The sequence below is a fragment of the Vicugna pacos genome, chromosome 9 (assembly GCF_048564905.1).
Source record: "Vicugna pacos chromosome 9, VicPac4, whole genome shotgun sequence".
Taxonomy (NCBI): Eukaryota; Metazoa; Chordata; class Mammalia; order Artiodactyla; family Camelidae; genus Vicugna; species Vicugna pacos.
In genome coordinates this window covers 23,784,838-23,798,248 of record NC_132995.1, presented here as the reverse complement: position 1 = coordinate 23,798,248, position 13,411 = coordinate 23,784,838, and the positions used below count along the sequence as shown (strand labels likewise).

At 44.7% G+C, this 13,411-nt stretch overlaps 1 protein-coding gene across 1 annotated transcript in view; it reads right to left on the bottom strand.

Annotated features, from left to right (window-relative positions):
- Positions 1–7,280: 7,280 nt before the first annotated feature.
- Positions 7,281–13,411, bottom strand: part of LOC140698399 (uncharacterized) — a 122,040-nt gene continuing 115,909 nt past the window's right edge. The window contains exon 12 of the mRNA XM_072968738.1: positions 7,281–7,402. The gene's annotated coding sequence lies outside the window, so the exon portion shown is untranslated. The remainder of the gene's footprint in view (positions 7,403–13,411) is intronic.

Below are 13,411 nucleotides of genomic sequence, written 5' to 3'. Positions count from 1 at the left end.
GCCGGTTTGAAGTGCCTGCCGTTTTCACTGTAAATCCGAGTTGGAGCTTTTACCTCCCCATATATATGTATGGAGTGGAGTTTGCAACTGAAAAGAAACTTTGTATTCCCTTCAAGCTAGGTGAAGGACGGCTTTCACACACACTTATCTCTCAGAACTGAGCATGTGGAGAGACGTTCGTTCATCCAGCACCAAGGGAACGGGTTGCAGGAGAAACCCTTACTCTGGTTTCTCAGTCTGTTTCCTAGTGCCGGTTTGAAGTGCCTGCCGTTTTCACTGTAATACCGAGTTGGAGCTTGTACCTCCCCATATATATGTATGGAGTGGAGTTGGCAACTGAAAAGAAACTTTGTGTTCCCTTCAAGCTAGGTGAAGGACAGCTTTCACACACACTTATCTCTCAGAACTTAGCATGTGGAGAAACGTTCGTTCATCCAGCACAAAGGGAACGGGTTGCAGGGAATCCCTTACTCTGGTTTCTCAGTCTGTTTCCTAGTGCCGGTTTGAAGTGCCTGCCGTTTTCACTGTAAAACCGAGTTGGAGCTTGTACCTCCCCATATATATGTATGGAGTGGAGTTGGCAACTGAAAAGAAACTTTGTGTTCCCTTCAAGCTAGGTGAAGGACGGCTTTCACACACACTTATCTCTCAGAACTGAGCATGTGGAGAGACGTTCGTTCATCCAGCACCAAGGGAACGGGTTGCAGGAGAAACCCTTACTCTGGTTTCTCAGTCTGTTTCCTAGTGCCGGTTTGAAGTGCCTGCCGTTTTCACTGTAAAACCGAGTTGGGGCTTGTACCTTCCCATATATATATATGGAGTGGGGTTGGCAACTGAAAAGAAACTTTGTGTTCCCTTCAAGCTAGGTGAAGGACGGCTTTCACCCACACTTATCTCTCAGACCTGAGCATGTGGAGAGACGTTCGTTCATCCAGCACCAAGGGAACGGGTTGCAGGAGAAACCCTTACTCTGGTTTCTCAGTCTGTTTCCTAGTGCCGGTTTGAAGTGCCTGCCGTTTTCACTGTAAAACCGAGTTGGAGCTTGTACCTCCCCATATATATGTATGGAGTGGAGTTGGCAACTGAAAAGAAACTTTGTGTTCCCTACAAGCTAGGTGAAGGACGGCTTTCACTCACACTTATCTCTCAGAACTGAGCATGTGGAGAGACGTTCGTTCATCCAGCACCAAGGGAACGGGTTGCAGGAGAAACCCTTACTCTGGTTTCTCAGTCTGTTTCCTAGTGCCGGTTTGAAGTGCCTGCCGTTTTCACTGTAAAACCGAGTTGGAGCTTGTACCTCCCCATATATATGTATGGAGTGGAGTTGGCAACTGAAAAGAAACTTTGTGTTCCCTTCAAGCTAGGTGAAGGACGGCTTTCACACACACTTATCTCTCAGAACTGAGCATGTGGAGAGACGTTCGTTCATCCAGCACAAAGGGAACGGGTTGCAGGAGAAAACCTTACTCTGGTTTCTCAGTCTGTTTCCTAGTGCCGGGTTGAAGTGCCTGCCGTTTTCACTGTAAAACCGAGTTGGAGCTTGTACCTCCCCATATATATGTATGGAGTGGAGTTGGCAACTGAAAAGAAACTTTGTGTTCCCTTCAAGCTAGGTGAAGGACGGCTTTCAGACACACTTATCTCTCAGAACTGAGCATGTGGAGAGACGTTCGTTCATCCAGCACCAAGGGAACGGGTTGCAGGAGAAACCCTTACTCTGGTTTCTCAGTCTGTTTCCTAGTGCCGGTTTGAAGTGCCTGCCGTTTTCACTGTAAAACCGAGTTGGAGCTTGTACCTCCCCATATATATGTATGGAGTGGAGTTGGCAACTGAAAAGAAACTTTGTGTTCCCTTCAAGCTAGGTGAAGGACGGCTTTCACACACACTTATCTCTCAGAACTGAGCAGGTGGGGAGACGTTCGTTCATCCAGCACCAAGGGAACGGGTTGCAGGAGAAACCCTTACTCTGCTTTCTCAGTCTGTTTCCTAGTGCCGGTTTGAAGTGCCTGCCGTTTTCACTGTAAAACCGAGTTGGAGCTTGTACCTCCCCATATATATGTATGGAGTGGAGTTGGCAACTGAAAAGAAACTTTGTGTTCCCTTCAAGCTAGGTGAAGGACAGCTTTCACACACACTTATCTCTCAGAACTTAGCATGTGGAGAAACGTTCGTTCATCCAGCACAAAGGGAACGGGTTGCAGGGAATCCCTTACTCTGGTTTCTCAGTCTGTTTCCTAGTGCCGGTTTGAAGTGCCTGCCGTTTTCACTGTAAAACCGAGTTGGAGCTTGTACCTCCCCATATATATGTATGGAGTGGAGTTGGCAACTGAAAAGAAACTTTGTGTTCCCTTCAAACTAGGTGAAGGACGGCTTTCACACACACTTATCTCTCAGAACTGAGCATGTGGAGAGACGTTCGTTCATCCAGCACCAAGGGAACGGGTTGCAGGAGAAACCCTTACTCTGCTTTCTCAGTCTGTTTCCTAGGGCCGGTTTGAAGTGCCTGCCGTTTTCACTGTAAAACCGAGTTGGAGCTTGTACCTCCCCATATATATGTATGGAGTGGAGTTGGCAACTGAAAAGAAACTTTGTGTTCCCTTCAAGCTAGGTGAAGCACGGCTTTCACACACACTTATCTCTCAGAACTGAGCATGTGTAGAGACGTTCGTTCATCCAGCACAAAGGGAACGGGTTGCAGGAGAAACCCTTACTCTGGTTTCTCAGTCTGTTTCCTAGTGCCGGTTTGAAGTGCCTGCCGTTTTCACTGTAAAACCGAGTTGGAGCTTGTACCTCCCCATATATATGTATGGAGTGGAGTTGGCAACTGAAAAGAAACTTTGTGTTCCCTTCAAGCTAGGTGAAGGACGGCTTTCACACACACTTATCTCTCAGAACTGAGCATGTGGAGAGACGTTCGTTCATCCAGCACCAAGGGAACGGGTTGCAGGAGAAACCCTTACTCTGGTTTCTCAGTCTGTTTCCTAGTGCCGGTTTGAAGTGCCTGCCGTTTTCATTGTAAAACCGAGTTGGAGCTTGTACCTCCCCATATATATGTATGGAGTGGAGTTGGCAACTGAAAAGAAACTTTGTGTTCCCTTCAAGCTAGGTGAAGGACGGCTTTCACACACACTTATCTCTCAGAACTGAGCATGTGGAGAGACGTTCGTTCATCCAGCACCAAGGGAACGGGTTGCAGGAGAAACCCTTACTCTGCTTTCTCAGTCTGTTTCCTAGTGCCGGTTTGAAGTGCCTGCCGTTTTCACTGTAAAACCGAGTTGGAGCTTGTACCTCCCCATATATATCTATGGAGTGGATTTGGCAACTGAAAAGAAACTTTGTGTTCCCTTCAAGCTAGGTGAAGGACGGCTTTCACACACACTTATCTCTCAAAACTGAGCATGTGGAGAGACGTTCGTTCATCCAGCACAAAGGGAACGGGTTGCAGGAGAATCCCTTACTCTGGTTTCTCAGTCTGTTTCCTAGTGCCGGTTTGAAGTGCCTGCCGTTTTCACTGTAAAACCGAGTTGGATCTTGTACCTCCCCATATATATGTATGGAGTGGAGTTTGCAACTGAAAAGAAACTTTGTGTTCCCTTCAAGCTAAGTGAAGGACGACTTTCACACACACTTATCTCTCAGAACTGAGCATGTGGAGAGACGTTCGTTCATCCAGCACAAAGGGAACGGGTTGCAGGAGAAACCCTTACTCTGGTTTCTCAGTCTGTTTCCTAGTGCCGGTTTGAATTGCCTGCCGTTTTCACTGTAAAACCGTGTTGGAGCTTGTACATCCCCATATATATGTATGGAGTGGAGTTGGCAACTGAAAAGAAACTTTGTGTTCCCTTCAAGCTAGGTGAAGGACGGCTTTCACACACACTTATCTCTCAGAACTGAGCATGTGGAGAGACGTTCGTTCATCCAGCACCAAGGGAACGGGTTGCAGGAGAAACCCTTACTCTGGTTTCTCAGTCTGTTTCCTAGTGCCGGTTTGAAGTGCCTGCCGTTTTCACTGTAAAACCGAGTTGGAGCTTGTACCTCCCCATATATATGTATGGAGTGGAGTTGGCAACTGAAAAGAAACTTTGTGTTCCCTTCAAGCTAGGTGAAGGACGGCTTTCACACACACTTATCTCTCAGAACTGAGCATGTGGAGAGACGTTCGTTCATCCAGCACCAAGGGAACGGGTTGCAGGAGAAACCTTTACTCTGCTTTCTCAGTCTGTTTCCTAGTGCCGGTTTGAAGTGCCTGCCGTTTTCACTGTAAAACCGAGTTGGAGCTTGTACCTCCCCATATATATGTATGGAGTGGAGTTGGCAACTGAAAAGAAACTTTGTGTTCCCTTCAAGCTAGGTGAAGGACGGCTTTCACACACACTTATCTCTCAGAACTGAGCATGTGGAGAGACGTTCGTTCATCCAGCACCAAGGGAACGGGTTGCAGGAGAAACCCTTACTCTGGTTTCTCAGTCTGTTTCCTAGTGTCGGTTTGAAGTGCCTGCCGTTTTCACTGTAAAACCGAGTTGGAGGTTGTTCCTCTCCATATATATGTATGGACCATATGCCGACACAAAAGAAGAGATTGTAGTAAAGATAAAGTGACTGAAATCAATGTCCGGAAAACCTAGCTAAGTTTCCTAAATGTCCCAACTTAACTAACCACAGGACTGCCGCATCAAGAATGGGGCAAATAGCACCTTGTGGATTTTTTTTTAATAAATATATAATGATCCACTTCCTACCACCGGCAATTATGATAAGACTGGGTATAAGTTCTTACAACAAATAGTGTAGAAATCATAATTTCTACTTGATTCAAACCACTTCTTCTATAAAATTTGAATCTTTTTTCTTCAGACGGATTTGTGCCATTTGTCCTAGTGATATAATTTTCAACTGGCTTTTATCAAAAATATTCACCATAGTGAGAGTTTATTACATCAACTATTCCTTTATGGGAAACCCTTGTGCCTTGTCACTCTCTTTCATAATATTTCCTGTGCAAAATTCAATCCTTCATTCAGGAAAAGGCTGAGCAATATTTCTCATGGAAATCCGTCCTAAACTGCAACCCAAGAAAATGAAATTGACACTGAGCAGCCCGTGAAGCCGGCAGACACCTGCAGTGCACTGTTGTGTTCCCGCCTCGAATTTCTGTAACCAGCAGGGAAATTTGTATCTCAAGAAATAGACGTAAACAATTTTCAGGACCTGAGCACACATTTTCCCTTTCAGGGTTTAGTGGGCTTCCATTTAATTCTGTGAGAAATGTTTAAAACAACAGAACAACAGCTGAGATAGAGTTTAAAATAACTTTTATTTCAGTGAAAATAAAGCCAACTGACTCTTATCATTTTTACTTTATTTGATCTCACTCTCTTACTTTACCTTCCCAACCTCCTCCACAAAATGATGGTGAACATCCCCTCCTGGGTCAGAAATCTAAGTAGAAATTACCAATCACATTGAGGTGTGCTTTGTTGTTTTATTTTTCAAAACAACCAAGTTTCATTCATATGATTTAATAATTAAGATCAGAAACAAAGTCTACTCAATAAATGGTAGACAACACATGTCGTCATAGCTGCTCATCAGGTTTGGCCCCACGTTACACACTTTTACATGGACATGTGCCATGTGCTGTCATGGGAAACGGTGAGTGGGGACAGGGCCTCTGCTCTCACAGGGCACACAGCCTGGTGGGGCAGGCGGTGTTCAATCATTGCCCTTTTCTCTTTAATATACTAACAAATTATGGGAAATGCTATTTAAAAAGAACAAAATGAGTCAATGAAAGTGAAAAATACAAGGACAGTATTTAGGCTGAGGGAAGACAGGGAATCTCTTTGAAGATCTGACACTCCACTGAGACCCAAAGGACAACTCTGGCACTGAAGGTGAAGGGCAGGGACACACTGATAAAGGGCTGAAATCCAGAATATACCAAAATTTCTTTACACTCAACAAGAAGGATGAATAACCTGATTAAAAAATGAGCAAAATGCCTGAACACACACCTCATCAAAGAAGAAATCTGGATGCCAAAGAAGCCTTTGGAAAGATGCTCCACAGCACCTGTCATCAAGGGGATGCAGACTGAAACAGCGAGATACCACTGCACACCTGTCAGAACTGCCAAAATTCAGAACACTGACAGCACCGAATGCTGGTGAGGATGTGGAGCACCAGAAATTATAATGCATTGTTGGTGGGAATGAAAAATGGCCCAGGTACTTTGGAAGACGGTCTGGCAATTTTTTACAGAGCTAGACGTAATTCTAACATATGATCCGGCAACTGTGCTCCTTGGTGTTTACTCGATGAAATGGAAACTTATGTTCACACACAAATCTGCATACAGATGTTAATAGCAGCTTTATTCATACTCAACAGGATTCAGAAGCAACTAAGCTCTTCTTCAGTAGGTGAATGGATAAATAAACTGTGGTCCCGCCAGAAAATGGACTATTATTTGGTGCTAAAATGAAATGAGTTATCAAGGAATGGAAAGACATGGAGGAACCTTAAATGCATATTACCAAGTGAAAGAAGCCAATCTGGGAAGTTTCAGCAACTGTCTGATTCCAACTGTATGGTGTTCTGGGAAAGGGAAAAACACAGAGACTGAAAGATCAGTGGCTGCCAGAGGCTAGAGGGGAAAGAGCAATGAATGAGGTGCAGCACGGAGCATTTTAAGGTCACTAAGACAGACGACTCTGTATGATGCTGTGATGGTGGATACATGTCATTGTACATCTGTCCAAACCCACAGAGTGCACAACACAATGTGTAAATCCTAGTGTCAACTATGGGCTATGGGTGATGATGACATGTCAGTGTAGGTTCACCCATTGTCACAAATGTACACTCTGGTGCAGGTGTCAATATTGAGGAGGCTGTGGGGGCAAACTGCAGTTCATACACCCAATCCAGCCCCAGCCACCGCTGTTAATAAAGCTCTATGGGTGTGTGGACTATCTGGCTGTTCTGGCATCTAAACAGTAGAGCTGAGCAGCTGCACCAGAGATCAGGAGGTTTTCAGACCCTGAAATATTTGCCCCCAAGCCCTTGAAAGGAAAAGTCTGCTGAGCCCTGTTCTAAATGAATCAAGATTCACCCTGATGAGGCAGGACAGCAGGGCCCAAACCAGGCATGGTTAATGGGGCTGAAGCAATGTTTTAGTTCCAACACATTTGCTGAAGTCCTGCAAGTCCAGTGACAGACTGTAGCCAGGAAGCGTCTGCAGGAGGAGTCGGGAGCAGGCCTTCCCGCCAGGCTCCGGGATGCCGGGGGCCGCGTGCCGCACGGGGGCCACCCGCTTGAAGAAGGTGGACTTGCAGTGGAAGCCGATCAACTCATAGAGCTCGGAGAGGATGCTGCACGGCTGAATTTTCTCCTCAGAACGCTGAAGCACAGGGAGAAAAGCAACAAGCATCTGAATGAAACACGTAAGTGAAAAAAGACCCATAAAAATGGTTTTCCCTTAAAACAGAGACCCGATGACACAGGAAGGAAGAGGAAGGCTGACTTAGTGCACTGATGGGACCGGATGCAGAAACGCAGGGAAGCAGCACTGTGCAGACACTCCAGACCCCCTCTGGGCCCCACCTCTCCGCATTCCACCTGTCCCTTTACTAGAAAAGCCCGTATTCCCTGAAATAGAGGAATCTGCTACCTAAACATGGGACACAGAGAAGGGAAAGAGGAAAAGGAAGGGAAAGTAAAGGAACAACAGTTCATCTAGACCCTAGGGTCTGGGCGGGACTTTCACCAAACACACAACTTCTCAAAGCACAGAGCGCACAGGGAGAGGCTGACAGAGTGACTGCGACTTCTGCTCCTAAAGCACCCAGCTACCTGTCAGCACACGCTGCGCCCATTACTGAATCATTACAATCATCTCAGAAACAACTACTACCCCGGCTCACAGGCAAGGAAATCTGAAACTCGGGGAGGAATTATTATCATCCTGGACAAAGTCCCACAGCCCAGTAGTCTCAGAGCCTCCGGCAGACCCTGGGCTAAAATGCCCCTCATCACCACGGGCCCTGAGACTCAGGCTGAGGCCACGTCAGGTCTGCACGGGCCCAGAGCACAGTCTGTGGGACAGGGAATGCTCCCACTCGAAGTGCCAGGTCAAGGCCCTCAGGAACTTGTGTAATGAAACCAAATCCCCAAACTCATTTCCAACCCACTGCCCTGTCCGGGAGGACTGCTCGGCACAACTGCGCTGTCACCTGTGCACAGGCTGAGCAAGGGGCCCAGACAGTGATGTGACATCCCAGTGGAAGTGGCTCGGAGACCACTTCATCACAGGACAGATTCTCCCGGCTTCCAACGTTAACTCTCCATTCCATTTCCAACTGGAAAGTAAGTTTAGACTTGTTTTCCTCTCTTAGAAACAAAGAGAGTGGTAACATCAGAGGGAAACTCAAGACTGAGGAAGAGTCTCCTGGTCATTTGCAAGGATAGGCCGGGGAGGGAACAGAGACAGGGATCAGAAAGACCCGTGTTCCAGTCCAAAGTCTGCACGTCACTCGCTTTGACAGTTTCCTTTTTAATACAGGTGATAAAATCTAATTATGATTTTTGGGAAAACTAAATGAAATAACGTATTCCACTAGCATAGGTGTAAAATCCTCCATGAGTGTTCCAGAAATGGACGTGATCGTGGTTAGTTACTGTCTGCCAATTCTTGTGTTCTCAGCTCACATCACCCAACCAGAGATGTGCGAGAGAATGCCTCACCAGCCAGCAGCCTTCTCCAACTTGGAAACTTACAGTGTCCGAAGAGCAGGCAGTGTTGGATGCTTTGTGGCACTCTGGAGGTAGCACTCCAGTGATGACTTTAAAAAGCTGGGGAGAATTTAGGGGACCATACAGTTCAAATACAGAGTACTCATTCCATGTCTACAAATATTCATCTCTAGCCATGATGATTAAGAGAGGAAATACATATTCAAACATACATCATTTTCCCACATAAGTGCATCAAAACAATTTGGAAAGAGTGTAACTTTCTTCTCTAGATCACACAGCGGGGATTACAAGGTTTGTACTGACAGCCCTACTTGTAAATCATCTGCAAACGTAACTGGGTCCACTATCAGTCATCATAATTTGAAGGGAATGTTAGAAAAGAAAAAAACCAAGCTAATACTCTCCAATCTTTTGTTTGGTTACGATGTCACAGAGGAGATGGACAGCTCAATAAGGAACCACTCTGCCGTGATCACGGAGCCGGGGAGCGGGATGTGCGGCAAGATGTATGACGCAGCCGCAACTGTGCCCATGATTCTAGGCAGGTACCCAAAGTCACCTTGACAAGGTGTGAAACGTTTATGCCCACGTCCTCATAACCTGACATGTATTAAGGAGAAATGGAAACTTATAAACGGCCAATACCCTTGGTGGATACACCGTCCAAAGAGCAAAGTCACAGTTTGACAACTGGCCATCCCGGTACCTTGGGATTCATTCTTGAAGAACCTTAAAAACCACTCCTCTGTCCTCAAGAAGTGCTGCCTACTAGTCCTATCTTTGGCTCATGGATACCACATGTTGAAGTGAACTTCAATGTCTGCACAGATTTGACTGTCTTTCTCCAGGTTCACTTGTCCATTCTGAAGAGGCCTGAGTTAAGTCCAAATTCCTTAAGATTAATTCCCTCCAGTGACAACTCAACGAGCCTGTAATTACAAACCAACTGAACAGGACTGTCCTCAGCGAAAAATGTCACCAACCCTTCACTGCTTTCTTAAACTCCTCTCCTGGTTAATTGCAACATACTAACACCACCCTCCACCAAGTTCCCCAACTATGTCAAATAGAAAGTAAGGTCCATAAAAGAGGAGACAACTCCATAGTCACCTTTGAATTCCTAGCATAAAGTAATGTCAATAAATAGAACTATGATTATGGCTTCTTTCCTTTAAAACCTTTCTGGTTATTTAAATGAGACCATGGAAGGGAGGTGTTTGAGTCCAGTATCTTGATCCAGAAGACTCTGGAGGCCTTTTTCAGAATGGCTGTCCACTGATTCATTCAAAACACACCTTCTCTTTCCGGGAGGAGCTGTGATTTTCTGCCATGGGTTTGTGGTCACTCTCATGCCAGAACAGCTTTAAACTAAATCCTTACTTTGGATATGTTATTTTTTCCCGCTTCCAAAAAATTTTACTTTCCTTACTTCCTTGCCTTGAGGAATGCTTTTATTCTTTTCTTTCTAATTCAACCTTTTATAAAGCAGGATTCTCAGGATGTGCTTGGCCTTATATAAGAACAGCCATCCAACTCCCAGTGTGAGAGGCCACAGGCTCACCTCCTGCCCTCCTGCCAGGGCAACTGAAACTCAGTTCAGGAGCCAACCGGCACCCCAGGGCTTCTAAGGCTCACGTATCTCCCAGAATCCCTGCTTTCTGGTTTGTCTTGGCTTCTGAGAATTTCCCCTCACTTTCTTGACAATTAGCTGTGCAGCTTGAAAGATGAGGAAGGAAGGTTTTATTTCTTAATCAGAATTTAAAGGAACTTATGTAATGAAGCTTTTCACGAGTTTCTAGAACCCTCCATTGCTGAGACAGAAAACACACAAGATATTTTCTAAATTTAGCTATCATGTGCATTTTTTCTTTGCTTTTGTTTTGTTAACTGCTAATAGACATTTTTTAATTAAAAAATAAAATAAGGTCCCAAATAAGATAGAAAATTGAAGGGGCAAACAAAATTAAAGAGCAAAGACAGAAAAATGATAAGTACTCTACAAAGTTAATAGAATAAATACACTATGGATCAGACCAGCAATTCTCAGTAACAGCTAATTGAAACCTGACCATGAGGTAAAACGTCTCTCCTGTCAGGAGATGACCAACAGAAAATAGAATTAAATCAACAACCTAAAATTCTAAGGCTGGCGAGGTATAGAAGTCTACCAGCTAAGTGTGTCTTCTTCTGGAAAAGAGGGAGACTCACCAGCTCTTTTCTGTGGAGCCTGAGCCCAGGGGAGGACAGTGAAGTGTGTTCTGTAAGTACCCAATTAGCAAAGTGAGTGATGAATAAAGAGATGTGAGCTTTGATGAGAGATGATACTACTATTCACTTGTCCTGTAAAGTATGTCTTCGCGTTCAGAGATCAATATCTCAGCAGGAAAATGCACAGCCCGGGACCAGACCACTTCTGTGATTGTGACACTGCACTTAGATGTCTCAAGGGCACCTCCAACTCCACCTGCAAAGAGCTAACTTCACGGTGTTCCTCCCATAGTCATCCTGCCCAGGGCCCTTGGTCGGGGGCAAGGTCTCCCTGCCTCTCCCAGCTCAGGCCAATCACTCACAGATGTGACAAGACCCCTCCTTCAGGGACAAATTTCCTCAGTCAACGAGATCCACCACCCACACCTGTCCTACCAGGTACTCACTGGCACTCCCTCAGCACTGACTCTGTGCTGGGGACCATGCTGCACACTGTGCACACGTTATCTCACTGGATCTACACAGCAGTCCTGGGAGTTCGGTACATCACTGCTTCTATTGATTAGATAAATTGTTTCACTTCCTTGGGTGTGTCATCCAAAGTGACACGGCTACTGAGCCACAAACCTGGGACTGAAAATCACTTGAAAATTGAACACTGCTACACCTCGCAGCCACCCTACTCTGACTCATCACATCACCTCCTGCCGAGCCTTCTAAATGTTTCTAAGCATTCTACAAGACAAAAGTGATCTACGAGAGCATCGCACTAGCCTACTTAAAATCTGTCAATGACGGTCCACTGCTCTTAGGAGAAAGCCCCACCGGGCCTGAGCACAGCCCAACGGCCCGGCATCCGCTTTCCCTGCGCGGCCGCGCCGCCTCACCCACCACGCAGCTCTACACGTGCAGCGTCCAGGACAGGGATGCTGACTCCGTACAACCCGGGGCTCGTCTCACTCAAACAATGATCACCCTCTTCAGTGGTTACCTTCTTCAATACTGAATCTCAGAAAAATATTTTCTCTGGATGAATCAATATCTTTTTCCTTACAACTTCCCATCATTGATAATGAGCTCCCCCCAAAAGAGAGAAGACCTAATCCTCAGTCTCCTTATCTGTAAAGTGCAAATAACAGGGAAATATGAGAGGTTTTATTAGAAGTAATATTCATGTGAGGCTGAGGGACAATTCCCAACATACAGTAAGTACTCAATATGTGCTTACTTAATATTAATAAGAATAGATTACATTCCAGCAACCTTAAATCAATGCTTTATGGCTTTGTCTAAAAGACTACCGACAAACTGTTGGACGAACTGTTTTGAGCAGATCAGCACAAGTGTACTGCGCGAGGTAAGCGCTGACTCCAGTTACAGCTGCAACCAACCAGCACTACGGGGCGGGAGCAGTTTGCTCAAACTCTTACATGTTGCTTGAGCATTTAGTTGTAGTTATTGAATAAAGACAGGTATTATTTTCTCAAAGCTCCTGAAACATAAATCTTCAAAGATTGATGCAAATTATGTTTCAAGTACAACACTCTCACTAGAAATTACTTGAAAATTATAGTCTTAGCTCCTCCGCACATCAAAACAGCATTTTCCTAATGTATCTGACTATGTACTCTGAAAGGATTGTTTAAAAGAAATTAAGATGAAGCCATCCTGAATAAGATCTCAGTATCATCTACACAAACCCCACCCAAAGGTCTCATTTCTCACTTCCACATAGGTGTTCAGATGGCTTAAGCTGGGTCTTGGTTTCTTATGACACGGGGGTGGGAAGAATTGTGGATAGATCAATGTAGCAAATATAAACCTAGTGTATTTGCTATGTAGGAATCCTAGAAATAAATAAATTGATATATATAGTCCCACCCTTATGAAGCTAAGCCGTTCCATTTACAACTGCATAAAAAATAAAATGAGAGATACATTTAACAAAAGTTTACAAGATTTGTACATTGAATATTTTGAAGTATCACCAAAAAAAATTTAAAATATCTTCATATTTGGAAGGCATCCCATGATCATGCAATGGTAGAAAATATTGTTAAAAATGTTAAGACTTCCCAAAGTAATCTACATATTTAATGGAATCCCTATCAAAATTCCAGCTGACTTCTTTGCAAAAATTGAAAAACTGATCCCAAAATTCATATTGAAAGCAAGGGACCCAGGTCAGCCAAAACAATCTTGAAAAAGAAGAGCAAATTTGGAGGACTCACTCAAAGGTTACAGCAAATCTATAGCACTCAAGTCATTATGCTTCTGTCATAAGTTTGGATGCAGAAATCTATGAGACACAATAAAAAATCCTGGGGGGAAACTTACATTTACAGTCAGTTTTCCAGAAATGTGCCAACAACACTCCATTGAAAGTATAGTCTATCCAACAAATGGAGCAGAGACACCTGGGTATCTGAAGGCAAAAGAATGAATC